The sequence below is a fragment of the Polypterus senegalus genome, chromosome 18, assembly GCF_016835505.1.
Source record: "Polypterus senegalus isolate Bchr_013 chromosome 18, ASM1683550v1, whole genome shotgun sequence".
NCBI classification, from domain to species: domain Eukaryota; kingdom Metazoa; phylum Chordata; class Cladistia; order Polypteriformes; family Polypteridae; genus Polypterus; species Polypterus senegalus.
In genome coordinates this window covers 68,785,452-68,797,624 of record NC_053171.1, presented here as the reverse complement: position 1 = coordinate 68,797,624, position 12,173 = coordinate 68,785,452, and the positions used below count along the sequence as shown (strand labels likewise).

Below are 12,173 nucleotides of genomic sequence, written 5' to 3'. Positions count from 1 at the left end.
GTCTGTGAACATGAGGGCTTGGCCAGGTAGGCGACCACTTGGGGATTTAGGATGGCATCATGCCAGATGTGGCTTCCTAGTTTGGGGATTTAAACTATAAAAGAAGAAGGTGAGTCTGAGTAATGTCATGTTTTATAAGTTTATCCGGGCTTAGAGTTTAGACTTCACAGGTTTTTGATGAGTGGCATTCAGACCAATTTTTGGACCCAAACGACATCTGTTGCTCTCTCTTATTTGTTATAATTTTATGCAATTTGGTACTGTGGTCAGTATTTTGTCTTCTTGTTTTGGTTAATTTTGCCACTTTTTCCAAAATTGCATTTGATTTGTGGATACAGTTACCACCATAATGTAGTTTGTTTACATGGACAGCAACTCTGGTCGACTTGATTTCATAAACTTTGTTAATCCCCAAGTGGAAATTGCCTTTTCGCATGATCTTTGGGGGAGTCAGAGCACATTGTTCAGTGCCCTTGGTTGCACTTCTCAGGTTAAGGGACCAGCAGGATTTGAGTTGGTAAGCTGGCATCGAGATAGCAGTGCCAATCTTTAGCCACAGGGGCCACCACTCCATGATGGCTGGAAATCGTGTGGATGATGGCAGCACACAGATGCGGTACTGACTACACAAGGTGGCGCACACTTTAAAGTTTAAAGATCAAAGCAGAAGATGGATCTGTTCTGCCAGCCAGGCTGGCAAGATGTTTTAGGAGAGGACCAGGAGATGGATATTTCTATGAATTGTGCACTTTTTCCCCCCATAAAATATTTTGTACAGAAGTTTATTATGTGGGAAGTTAGGCTGCTTTTTCTCTAGCACAGTTATTCCTTAAACTTGGCAAGTCTCTCTTGTATTTAATGGGTCGCATTGAGTCTTTGTGGTTTGATGAAGCAATCGTCGTCTCTCATCCTCAGTCATCCTCAACCTTCTAACTATAGTCAGCGCTTCTCCTAGGGGATCCAAGGGTCACTCGTTCATTTAATAAGTTTGGTTGGCAACAAAACAAAGTTTAGGAAACCCTGGTCTAGCATTTCTTATGTTGGTTCTTTGCAGTTATATGCTTCCGGAATGTACATTGTGCACGGTGTCACGAAATTATTTTATTTTACGATCAAGATGCCTCTGGGTTTTTACAATCAGATGCCGCAGGGTTATTACTCCTGTTACCGGCACGTGGCTCCCAGTTGCCATTTAAGTTGCATAGCACCAGGGCTGGGTTAAGACCTTTAGAGGCCCAAAGCACTTACAAGATTGTGATGCCCCCAAATAAATGAGCTGCACTCACTCTCAGTGGATGGTTGAACTGGACAGCTGACGTGACAAAGACAAGAACGATCACCTGAGCCTCCGTGGACCGTGTGCCAGTTATCAGATTCTAATTTTGTTGTAATCCCAAGAGTAATATATAGCATTAACTTCTATTATTACTATTTTATTATTATTTAAATTATTGTATATACTAGAGGGCTTTGCCTCCTCCTCGCTTCGCTTGCCAACCCTCCGGCCTGCGCTACGTGCCAGCCACTTCACATCTCTTCTGCCTGTGTATTTGGATTTCACTTTCACCAAACAACAAATCTCTAAATCTCGAGGATAGGCCTCTTCATTGGGAGGAAACACTACTTTTCCCTGATGGCAACACGAATTAGACGATCCGCAAGTCTTCGAAGTTTAAAGCCGAACAATATCTACATACTTGTCTTATCACCTATCTATATATATAATTCACTAAGACACGCAAAACGCACGGAAGACAGAGAGCCACGCCCACCAACTCACAGAGCCCCACCCGCCAACTCTAACAGAGCCCCGCCCACCAACTGTAAGACCATGGGATACTATGGGATACGTACAACAGGGCCAGGCCCGCCAAGTCCTCTGATGGCCAATGAAGAGCACTGCAAGAAGTAGATACTGCGGTAGGTAGGCCAATGTTATGTTCTTGGACAGGAATGGTGGTATCTTCTTGAAAAGCAGCGTGAAACTGAATGCGATGACTGTGCATGGGCTTTGGGAGTTGACACTGAAGGGAATTGGAATGAGTTTGTAAGTGCTTCTTGAGAGCATGAGTTGTTTTGAAGCTTTGCTGGTGTTCACATTGCATAATTCGTTCAGTGGAGTATGATTTTAAATGTGCGTTGAGATATCTCTGCAGTCAGAACGTTTTTGAACAAATAGTGCATTGAAAGACCTGTGTGGAATGTGTTTGTTCAGTGGAGTGTGTGTTTAAATGTGCTTTGAGATATTTCTGGAGCGTGAAGGTTTTTGAGCAAATGTTGCATTGAAATTCCGGCGTGAAATGCATTTGTAAATGTTTTTCAGTAAGAGAATAGTGGGAAGGTGACACCACATCAGTGTGGCTGCAGACAAATGTTTGTGTTGAATGGATTTGCACATGGTTGAGGAGATGCGTCTCTGTAATGGCACTAGACTTTCTGCTACCAGCATTCACCGCAATGTACTGGAATGTAAGACTATCACAGCTGCTACCTCACAAACTGTCCTTATTCCCCGGATTTCCGTGACCCCATCAGATTCAAATTTGCCTTTTACTTTTACATGCAGACAACTTCCTGTTAGATTGGCCTTTGCAATGACAAATAATAAGGCACAGGCCAAACTCTCAAAAAGATATACCTGTATCTGCCAAAACCAGTTTTCAGTCACGGATAATTGTATGTTGCTCCCTCCAGAGTTCCATCTTTTCATTCACTCACAGTCGTATCCTCAAACCCACCCCATTTGGACAACTGTGTCTTTCAGGAAGTGTTCACACATCAATAAATAATTATGCTGCATATGCTACACTGTGGATTGGCTAGTGTCCATATATTTGATCTCTTTTTGCTGTTCTGTTATTTCACCAAATAATCATTTCCATTTGTTAGCACTAATGTGATCTTTACTATCAGTTTTTGGAGACTTTCGAATATTAATACTTTCATAATCTCTAACCTGCTCTGCATGTGTAGCGCGCCAACGTTTTTGAACCTCTTTACGATATTCTACTTTGTCGTCTACTCTTTGTCTTTTATTTCCGACCCCGGTTGGAGCCGATAGCGCAGGAACTGTGTCTGTCAATAGCATTTACACGAAGGAGAAGTGATTGGACCATGGGTGTGGTTGTAAATGTTTGAGAGGAGGGCGGGACTTGTCAAAATCTCTTGGCAAAAAGTCTCGTCTCACGGGACCTGAAATTATCTCTTGCAGGAGTTGAAATGATCTCCGAGAATGTCTTGTCCCAGGATTTCCTTTTATAATAGAGAGATATGTACGTCATTTTTTCATTTAACGTGGGAGCCCATTTTTGTGGAACCTTTTTCAGCTTCCCCATTTGCAGTTTTGCACCATATCGTCTATGATAAATCTGGCAATGGAAAATTTCTGTGGTGCCCCCACCTAGTCCTTTGATGTCCTAGGTATGTGCTTATTTTGCTTAGTGTCTAATCCAGCCGCTGGATTAAGGCAATGCAATAATGCAATGCAATAAGGTGCATTGTTATTCTTCAATCAATAAATAAATAATCTGATAAAATACAATACTCAACTGGGATAAAAATTCAAATCGATTAGTACATCTAAAAAAAGTTTCTCGCTTCGTTCTCTCCAGTGAGCCTCAATGCTTCACTCTCTCTTGCCTTCCCCGTACACCCATCAGGTCTTCTGAGTGCAGTCAACCCTCAACCCTCAAGTTGGTGTTCATCCCAGCCACCTCAGCCCGGCTCTGTTGTCCCACCTCCACCCCTCGGTGTACATGGAACAGCCCCTCAAAGCCATCGGCCACTCCTGCTCTTCACAGGATCCACCTGACTGCCAAGCCTCCCGCTCAAACTCTCAATTGTACCCTCTCTTTTCTTCAGCTTGGCCCTCTTGATTTTCCTCCCTCATATATTTCTTTTCTCATTCTTTCTCCTTTGAATTCTTTTTTATCTGTCGACTGATCTGCTCCAACTCTTTATACTCTGAGAGTGCAGCTGCTCAGTTTAAAGACTTGCAGATCGTCGTGTTTGCATGTAAATATGCAGTCAGCCAGTCTCCCCTCGCAGCTAAGTGCACCAATACCCACCGAGCCTGAGCCACACTGTTTTTATTTTAAAAAAGTCACTAACGCACTTTACCACAGGAGGTAACAACATCAGAGGATGCACCCCCTTCCCTGGCGATGGCAAACAAACATGGCGGCAATAGTTAAAATGTGAGATGGCATCAAAAATAATCCAGAAGAAGATACTGCTGGAAAAGTAAACAGCAAAATGACAAATAAATGTTAGAAAGGATGACTCCAACAACTCCTAAAATGAGTGTAAGATCATCCAAAACAATTACAATAAATGCTTAAAAATATTAATAATCACCTAAAAGTAGCAGCATGGTAACTTCTAGTCATGGGGTGTGTCAGGTTTACCAATCTCATTTCCAAACCGTGTCAGTTTAAGCGACAGAAAACCACTGGATGTGCCCCATTGGACAATTGTGTGCTGACCTTCCAGCACAGTCATGCTCCGCTTTGTCTGCTAGCGCCATATGAAGGATGAACAGCTATAGTGAGCTCAGCCACATTTCCTTTGCTTCCCTTTTCCATTCTGCTGTGGTATGTAAAACACGAGATATCAGACAGACGGGCTTTTCAGTCTGGGGTCCAAAACTCCCACATTCCTCATTATCCTCATGACTCAGGCGCCACCGTGCATGGCAGCTTTTCCAGCAGCTACGTGTATGATTTTTCTCTATTTCACTGATCACTCCTACCACTTTCTTTTATGTGGACTCGTTACCTGAACACTTTTTACTACTTTGATATGGATTTTTACACGCTGAGACTCGTCTATTCAAGTAGTCAACTTCTAGCGCTGAGAACAAATGCCTGTGCCAGTGTGGCCCCCTATTTACCCGCAGCAGAGCCGGCGCTAAGCTATAAGCTAAGCAGCTAACGAGAAAGTGGTGCTACAAGCCTTCGGTGCCTTCTGTGATCCTGGGAAATGTGAACTCACTGCCAAATAAGATTGATGAACTGGCTGTGCTGGTGAAAAATGTCAGGACTTACAAAGAATGCAGTTTGTTGTGTTTTTGTGAAACGTGGCTAACAACTAACATCCCAGATGCTAACATGGAGCTACCCGGGTTTAGCACAGTTAGAGTGGACAGAGACGCAAATACCTGCGGGAAGCGGAAAGGAGGAGGACTCGCTCTCTATGTGAATACAAGGTGGTGCAACTCTGGACATGTAAACGTTAAAATCTCCAATTGCTGCAGGGACATCGAACTGTTGGCTGTAAGTCTGCATCCCTATTACTTGCCCAGAGAGTTTGGACACGTGATTGTTATTATTGTTTACATCCCACCTCGGGCGGACATGGAGATAGCAGGTGACATCATCCATTCTGCTGTTGCTAAGTTACAAACACAGCACCCTGAGGCGCTTGTGCTAATCACTGGAGACTTTAACCATGTAACGCTGGACAAAACATTACCTGCCTTCTCCCAGTATGTGGATTGTAACACCCGGGGAAACAGAACTATCGACCTACTGTATGCAAACGTTAAAGACGCATAAAAGTGCCACCGCGCGGCCTGTGCTTGGGAAAACAGATCATAACCTGGTTCTGCTTCAGCCTCAATACAAACCTCATTCAGGAAGTGGTCCCCTGAGGCACAGCAGGCTCTAAGAGACTGCTTTGGAACTACAGACTGGGATATCCTGCTGGGGTCACATAGTGAGAACATTGAAGAGGCTGTTGAGTGCACAACTGATTACATCAACTTCTGTATGGACATTGTAGTTCCAGTAAGAACAGTAGGCTGCTATGCTAACAACAAGCTATGGATTACAAGTGACATCAAGGGACTTTTGAACCAGAAGAAAAGGGCTTTTAAAGACTGTGATCAGCATGAGCTCAAGCACGTGCAGAAGGAACTCCGAGTCCAGCTTAGGGCGGCGAAGAAGTAGTACAGGAGAAAGCTGGAGCAGAAATTGCAGAATAACAGCATGAAGGAAGTGTGGGATGGGATGAAGATCATCACGGGCTGAAGCTCGAAGTGCGGTGCCACCATCGAGAGAGACAGGGAGAGAGCAAACCAGATGAACAACTTCTTTAACAGGTTTGACCACCCTATCCCAGCTCACCTCGGAGTACTTCATCCTCCAACCATCCTTCTGCTGATACCAGCATAGGTGAGACATCCCCACCCACAATTACAGCAGCGCAGATGAGCAGAGAGCTGAGGAGAGTTCGTGCCAGCAAAGCAGCGGGTCCAGGTTGAGTATCGCCACGACTGTTGAAGGCCTGTGCGTTGGATCTGGGGAGTCCTCTACAGCGCATCTTCAACCTAAGCATGGAACAGGGGAGAGTCCCAAGGCTTTGGAAAACATCTTGTATCACCCCAGTCCCTCCCAAAGGTATCACATCCTAGTGAGCGGAATGACTTCCGGCCTGTTGCCTTGACGTCACATGTGATGAAGACCATGCAGCGGCTGCTGCTTCACCACCTGAGGCTACAGGTCCGTCACGCCCTCAACCCTCCAGTCTTGTTCATCCTATATACATCAGACTTCCAATACGACTCGGAGTCCTGCCATGTGCAAAAGTTCACTGATGACACTGCTATTGTGGGCTGCATCAGGAGTGGACAGGAGGAGGAGTACAGGAAGCTAATCAAGGACATTGTTAAATGGTGTGACTCAAACCACTTACACCTGAACACCAGCAAAACCAAGGAACTGGTGGTGGATTTTAGGAGGCCCAGGCCCATCATGGACCCTGTGATCATCAGAGGTGACTGTGTGCAGAGGGTGCAGACCTATAAATACCTGGGAGTGCAGCTGGATGATAAATTGGACTGGACTGCCAATACTGATGCTCTGTGCAAGAAAGGTCAGAGCCGAATATACTTCCTTAGAAGGCTGGCATCCTTTAACATCTGCAATAAGATGCTACAGATGTTCTATCAGACAGTTGTGGCGAGCGCCCTCTTCTACACGGTGGTGTGCTGAGGAGGCGGCATAAAGAAGAAGGATGCCTCACGCCTGGACAAACTGGTGAGGAAAGCAGGCTCTATTGTAGGCATGGAGCTAGACAGTTTGACATCTGTGGCAGAGCGACGGGCGCTGAGCAGGCTCCTGTCAATCATGGAGAATCCACTGCATCCACTGAACAGGATCATCTCCAGACAGAAGAGCAGCTTCAGAGACAGACTGCTGTCACCGTCCTGCTCCACTGACAGACTGAGTAGATCGTTCCTCCCCCACACTATGCAACTCTTCAATTCCACCGGGGGGGTAAACTTTAACATTATACAAAGTTATTGTCTGTTTTACCTGCATTGTTGTCACTCTTTAATTTAATATTGTTCTTTATCAGTATACTGCTGCTGGATTATGTGAATTTCCCCTTGGGATTAATAAAGTATCTATCTATCTATCTATCTATCTATCTATCTATCTATCTATCTATCTATCTATCTATCTATCTATCTATCTATCTATCTATCTATCTATCTATCTATCTATCTATCTATCTATCTATCTATCTATCTATCTATCTATCTATTGCCCATCGCTGCAATATATGAATTGTACTTCCAGATGAGCATTCATTGGTTGTCAGCTGTCAGCTCTATGATTGAAGACAAAATCAAACGTGTCTAAGGGGGAGTCGCAGGGCATATCAGATTACATGACTGCCCCTTGATGACAAAGCACCAGCAAGTGCACCCAACTAGCTATGAATATGTAAATGAAGGCTATGACTGAAAATTAGTAGAAAATCACGTAAGATGAGACGGCCTTTAATGTTGCTACCACAACTCTCAACAGAATAAGATCTGTGAATATGAGGATGACAACGATGATGATGATGATGATGAACACTCCCTACATAGTTTTGCTGTCTTATCCCGCACATCCTAGATTTACTGGAGCTTCTAAATGTTCCTGTGATGTAGGCAGGATGGTCTCTTGATACGTTGTGAATGGATGTATCCTGACTGTGCTGAAGTAGATTAGATACCAGTGAAGTCCGACTAGAAGTTGTCATACTTTGACAAAACAAATTACAATTGTGTGCAAAATGGCATGAAATAACTGAAACATAATGTTACTGTAACTGACATTACTTCATTAGAAAACTTACTTGAATTAGACTAGAAGTCGAAACAACAGTGGCACTCCCCAAACCTTCAACATCCGTGCTTTAGAAACAGTGGACACCTTACATCACTGGAAAGCTGTGAATATCATTTATGGGATGTGGCTGATTTTCAGTGTCAAAATTTAAATACTTAAACAGAAAAGAAAGGTATGAGAAGGAACAGAAGTTTGTGGCAAATATTAAAGAAAGAAGATGCAGAACAACATCCACTTCACGTTATCCAAGGACTCACATTCAAAGTGCAACTAACCTAAACATATGTGAAATATTTTTACTTTTATTTGAATTCAGGAAATTCAGGAATTGCATTTTTTTTTAATAATGAAACACTTGAATTCTAAGTTCAAAGTCGCTGAACACATCAGACCTCCTGGATTTTTTTATTGTCATGTGCAATAATCCAGTGGCTACCACGTCTCCAAAGAGCTCTGAGGGGATCGGATCTCCCTGACACATGAAGACTTCACTCTTGGACATGACCCAATTGCCCTCCCTGGCTGATATTGATGTGTATAAAAGATTAATGCCATCCTGTCTGACAGCATCCTCATCCCACTCTCACTCCCACCAAGCCACATGGCTTCAGGGGCAATGACAACCAGCCAAGCCGAGTGGGCAGAGTGTACTTCTGCTCTTGACTGGTGATTTTTCAGATTTGGGACTCATTTTAGGAATACTTTGGGACCCCTAAATGTCCTGAGGTGCCTGCATCAGGGACAGATTAAGGAAGTTCTCTCTCGGGGGCTTGGAATATACTTGGTAATTTCACTTCTAAGTTATTAAGTGTGTTTGCTGTTTACAAGTTCAAAACACTGGACTCGCATATGAATATAATTCATGTGAAATTAGACAAAAAAGCAAAATAACGCTCAATACAAACCAACACGAAAATATCAAGTAAAAGGTCCAAAAGCACATTGATCAGCAAAAAAACACATGCATGATCTATCTATCTATCTATTATATAGTGCCTTATCTATCTATCTATCTATCTATCTATCTATCTATCTATCTATCTATCTAGCTATCTTTTATACAGTGCCTTACTTTATCTATCTATCTATCTATCTATCTATCTATCTATCTATCTATCTATCTATCTATCTATCTATTTATATAGTGCCTTATCTATCTATCTATCTATCTATCTATCTATCTATCTATCTATCTATCTATCTATCTATCTATCTATCTATCTATGTATTATATAGTGCCTTATCTATCTATCTAGCTATCTTTTATATAGTGCCTTACTTATCTATCTATCTATCTATCTATCTATCTTTTATATAGTGCCTTACTTATCTATCTATCTATCTATCTATCTATCTATCTATCTATCTATCTATCTATCTATCTATCTATCTATCTATCTATCTATTATATAGTGCCTTACTTATATATCCATCTATCTACACTGCATAATGAGAGGTTGCTAGCCTGGCATGGCAGTACCAGGGTCAATGGCAGCTGTATTTTATGTGTAGACCGGGCAGCAGACAGGTCTGGCTAAACTGTGTTAAAATAATGAAGTCACACTGGTAACAAGAGATCTTGTCCAAGTGCCATTGTGGCCAGACAGCCGCCAGTAGACAGCCTGCTGTTCAGACTCAAGGAGAGCTCCAGAAGTAGATTGTCGTCTGGAGGCACTGAAGTAAGAAAGAGGCTGTGCTGCATAGGAGGCCAGTAACACAGACGCCCACTTGGTACAGGCTGTGGTCCCTTGCACTATTACAAGAAACGAGAAAGGTGAGGGACACCGGTGGTCCCTGGCCCTCTAAGTGTGTATGTGGGCACAGGAGCACAGGGAGAACGTGGTTTGCTATCCTGAGCTCTGGGGAAAGGCCACAGGACTTTTTGGGGTATCCCCAACCTCAGACAAGGTCACTGGTAATGTTCCTGAAGGAACGTTTATACTCCAAAGCTAAACAGATGCAGATGGCTACAGACGTGGTCGTTTCTATTTAAATTATAATTGGGCGTGTCCAGCACTGAGCTGATACAGAATTCCTCTACGCATGCACACTGGCCTTCTCTTCACACATGTCCATGTTTTGTTGTTTAGCACATGTGCAGTCAATGACCACAGAAGTGCACAGGACTGGACAGACCTAAAAACTTGGAGGCATGTTGTCACAGACGTGTGCGCAATGTTAATGCTGGTAGAATTTCCAACAGTCAGACATTTGTGGACGCAGCAAGTAAGACCGAGCCTTGAAGTCACCTCAGGATGGAGTATAAAGCCACCGCTTGGCGATTTTCCATTGAGCTAATGGCAAGGAGGTGGAGATACCACGTGGGTAGACAGCTGGAAAGACAGAAGCTCCCCACCTAACAGATAGGGTCTTAAACCTTTATAGCTAGGCTCACTGAAGCAGCATGGTTTACTTTCATAATATTTATTTATTATGTTAAAGTGACTTTTAACTCGTCCCTCCCTTGTATTATGCTTATCTCATACATGCTGTAGGCCACTCGTACTTCTGGGTCACAGTTGCAATAAAAGCAAATGTGTTGTCTGGGTTTGCTACTGGTGATGACATAAACCCGACAAGGTCCTGGGTGACTTGGTGAAGTGGCAGCAATGGCAAGTGCGCTTGAAGAAAATTAAAAGGAAAAGTAACAGGGTGGCACCAAGTAAGAGCCATTCATTCATAATGACTGGGACAGCAAGAAGAGACCCATTGGCGTCTCTCATCACTCGTGGGTCTTCAGCTTGAGGCCGATGGGGAGCCCACTGCATTGGCCAGCCTGGAATAAAATAAATGTACTGTAAAGTATATGAAACATAACCCTGCCAAAATAGTGTATGATGATTATATTATTAATGCATTTTTATATTGTAATTTACATTATCATTGATGTCATCAATATAAGTGGGCTGCTTTTAACATTCATTTACAATTTTTATTCAGTAAAGGTAGCATGGTGGTACAATGCCGCCCATCTTGTGTTCAAATCTAACTGTCTCTCTGGATTTTCAGCCTTTTTCTCTTTTCACTCCAGCTTTGATCCAGCAACCCAAACTTAGAAAAAATGGCAGTGCAGTATTGTGAGGGCTGTAATGGATTAGTGACCCATCTAGGGGTCCGTGCCCAGTCCACCCAGGACAGGTTACTACCACCTGCTCAAAGCTGGCTAGATGACAGTGACACAGTGACAGCGAAATGGCCCCCAATCCATGGCTGTCTTTGGCGTTCCACCCAGTCCTGTCACAATAAGCAGCAGCTCCCAGCATCCCCGACCTGAAGGTCTGAAGGTAAGATCCATGTTTTGAGTAGGCCCAAACTCCCGACTTTCTAAGGCATCTAACTTCTCTGTTTCTGTTGATGGTACGCTTGTCAAACCTGTTCTTGTTGTCAGAAATCTTGGTGTTTTATTTGATTGGTCACTTAACTTTGAGCTACACATTGGGTCTCTGTCCAACATATCTTTCTATCATCTCTGTAACATTACTCGACTGTGTGTATTGTTGTCCTTTAATGATGCTCAGACTCTGGTTCATTGTTTTATAATGTCTCGTATTGATTACTGGTATTCCGTCTTCATTAGCCTCCCTGCAAAATCTATACAGTACATTCAGAACTCGTCACCCACACAAAGCGTTCTGCTCACATCTCCCCAGCTTCACTGGTTACCAAGTCCATCAAGGATTAAATTCAAGATTCTGCTTCTCACCTTCAAAGCCCTGCATGACCTTGCCCCCCTCTACCTCACTCAGCTCCTAGCTCCTTACACTCCTTGTCGCTCTCTCAGGTCCTCACGCAGTAATCTCCTTACTGTCTCCACACACCAGACTCTCCACCCTGGGAGGCAGGTCCTTCAGCCTCTCAACTCTGGAACTCTCTTCCTCAGTCTCTCTGAGATTGCTCCTCTTTCTCCACCTTTAAATCTCAACTCAAAACTTTCCTCTTTGATTACATTTTGTCTTCTGTGTGATTTTTTTCCCCCCCAACTATATGTAAAGTGACCTTGGGTTTGTAAAAGGCACTCCATAAATGCTAATTATTTATTATTATTATTTC

The 12,173-nt window shown here is 43.3% G+C and overlaps 1 protein-coding gene across 1 annotated transcript in view; it reads right to left on the bottom strand.

The window, feature by feature from the left end:
• The window catches only part of LOC120518742 (neuroendocrine protein 7B2), a 67,865-nt gene that overhangs the window by 25,945 nt on the left and 29,747 nt on the right, over positions 1 to 12,173 (bottom strand). The window lies entirely within an intron of this gene.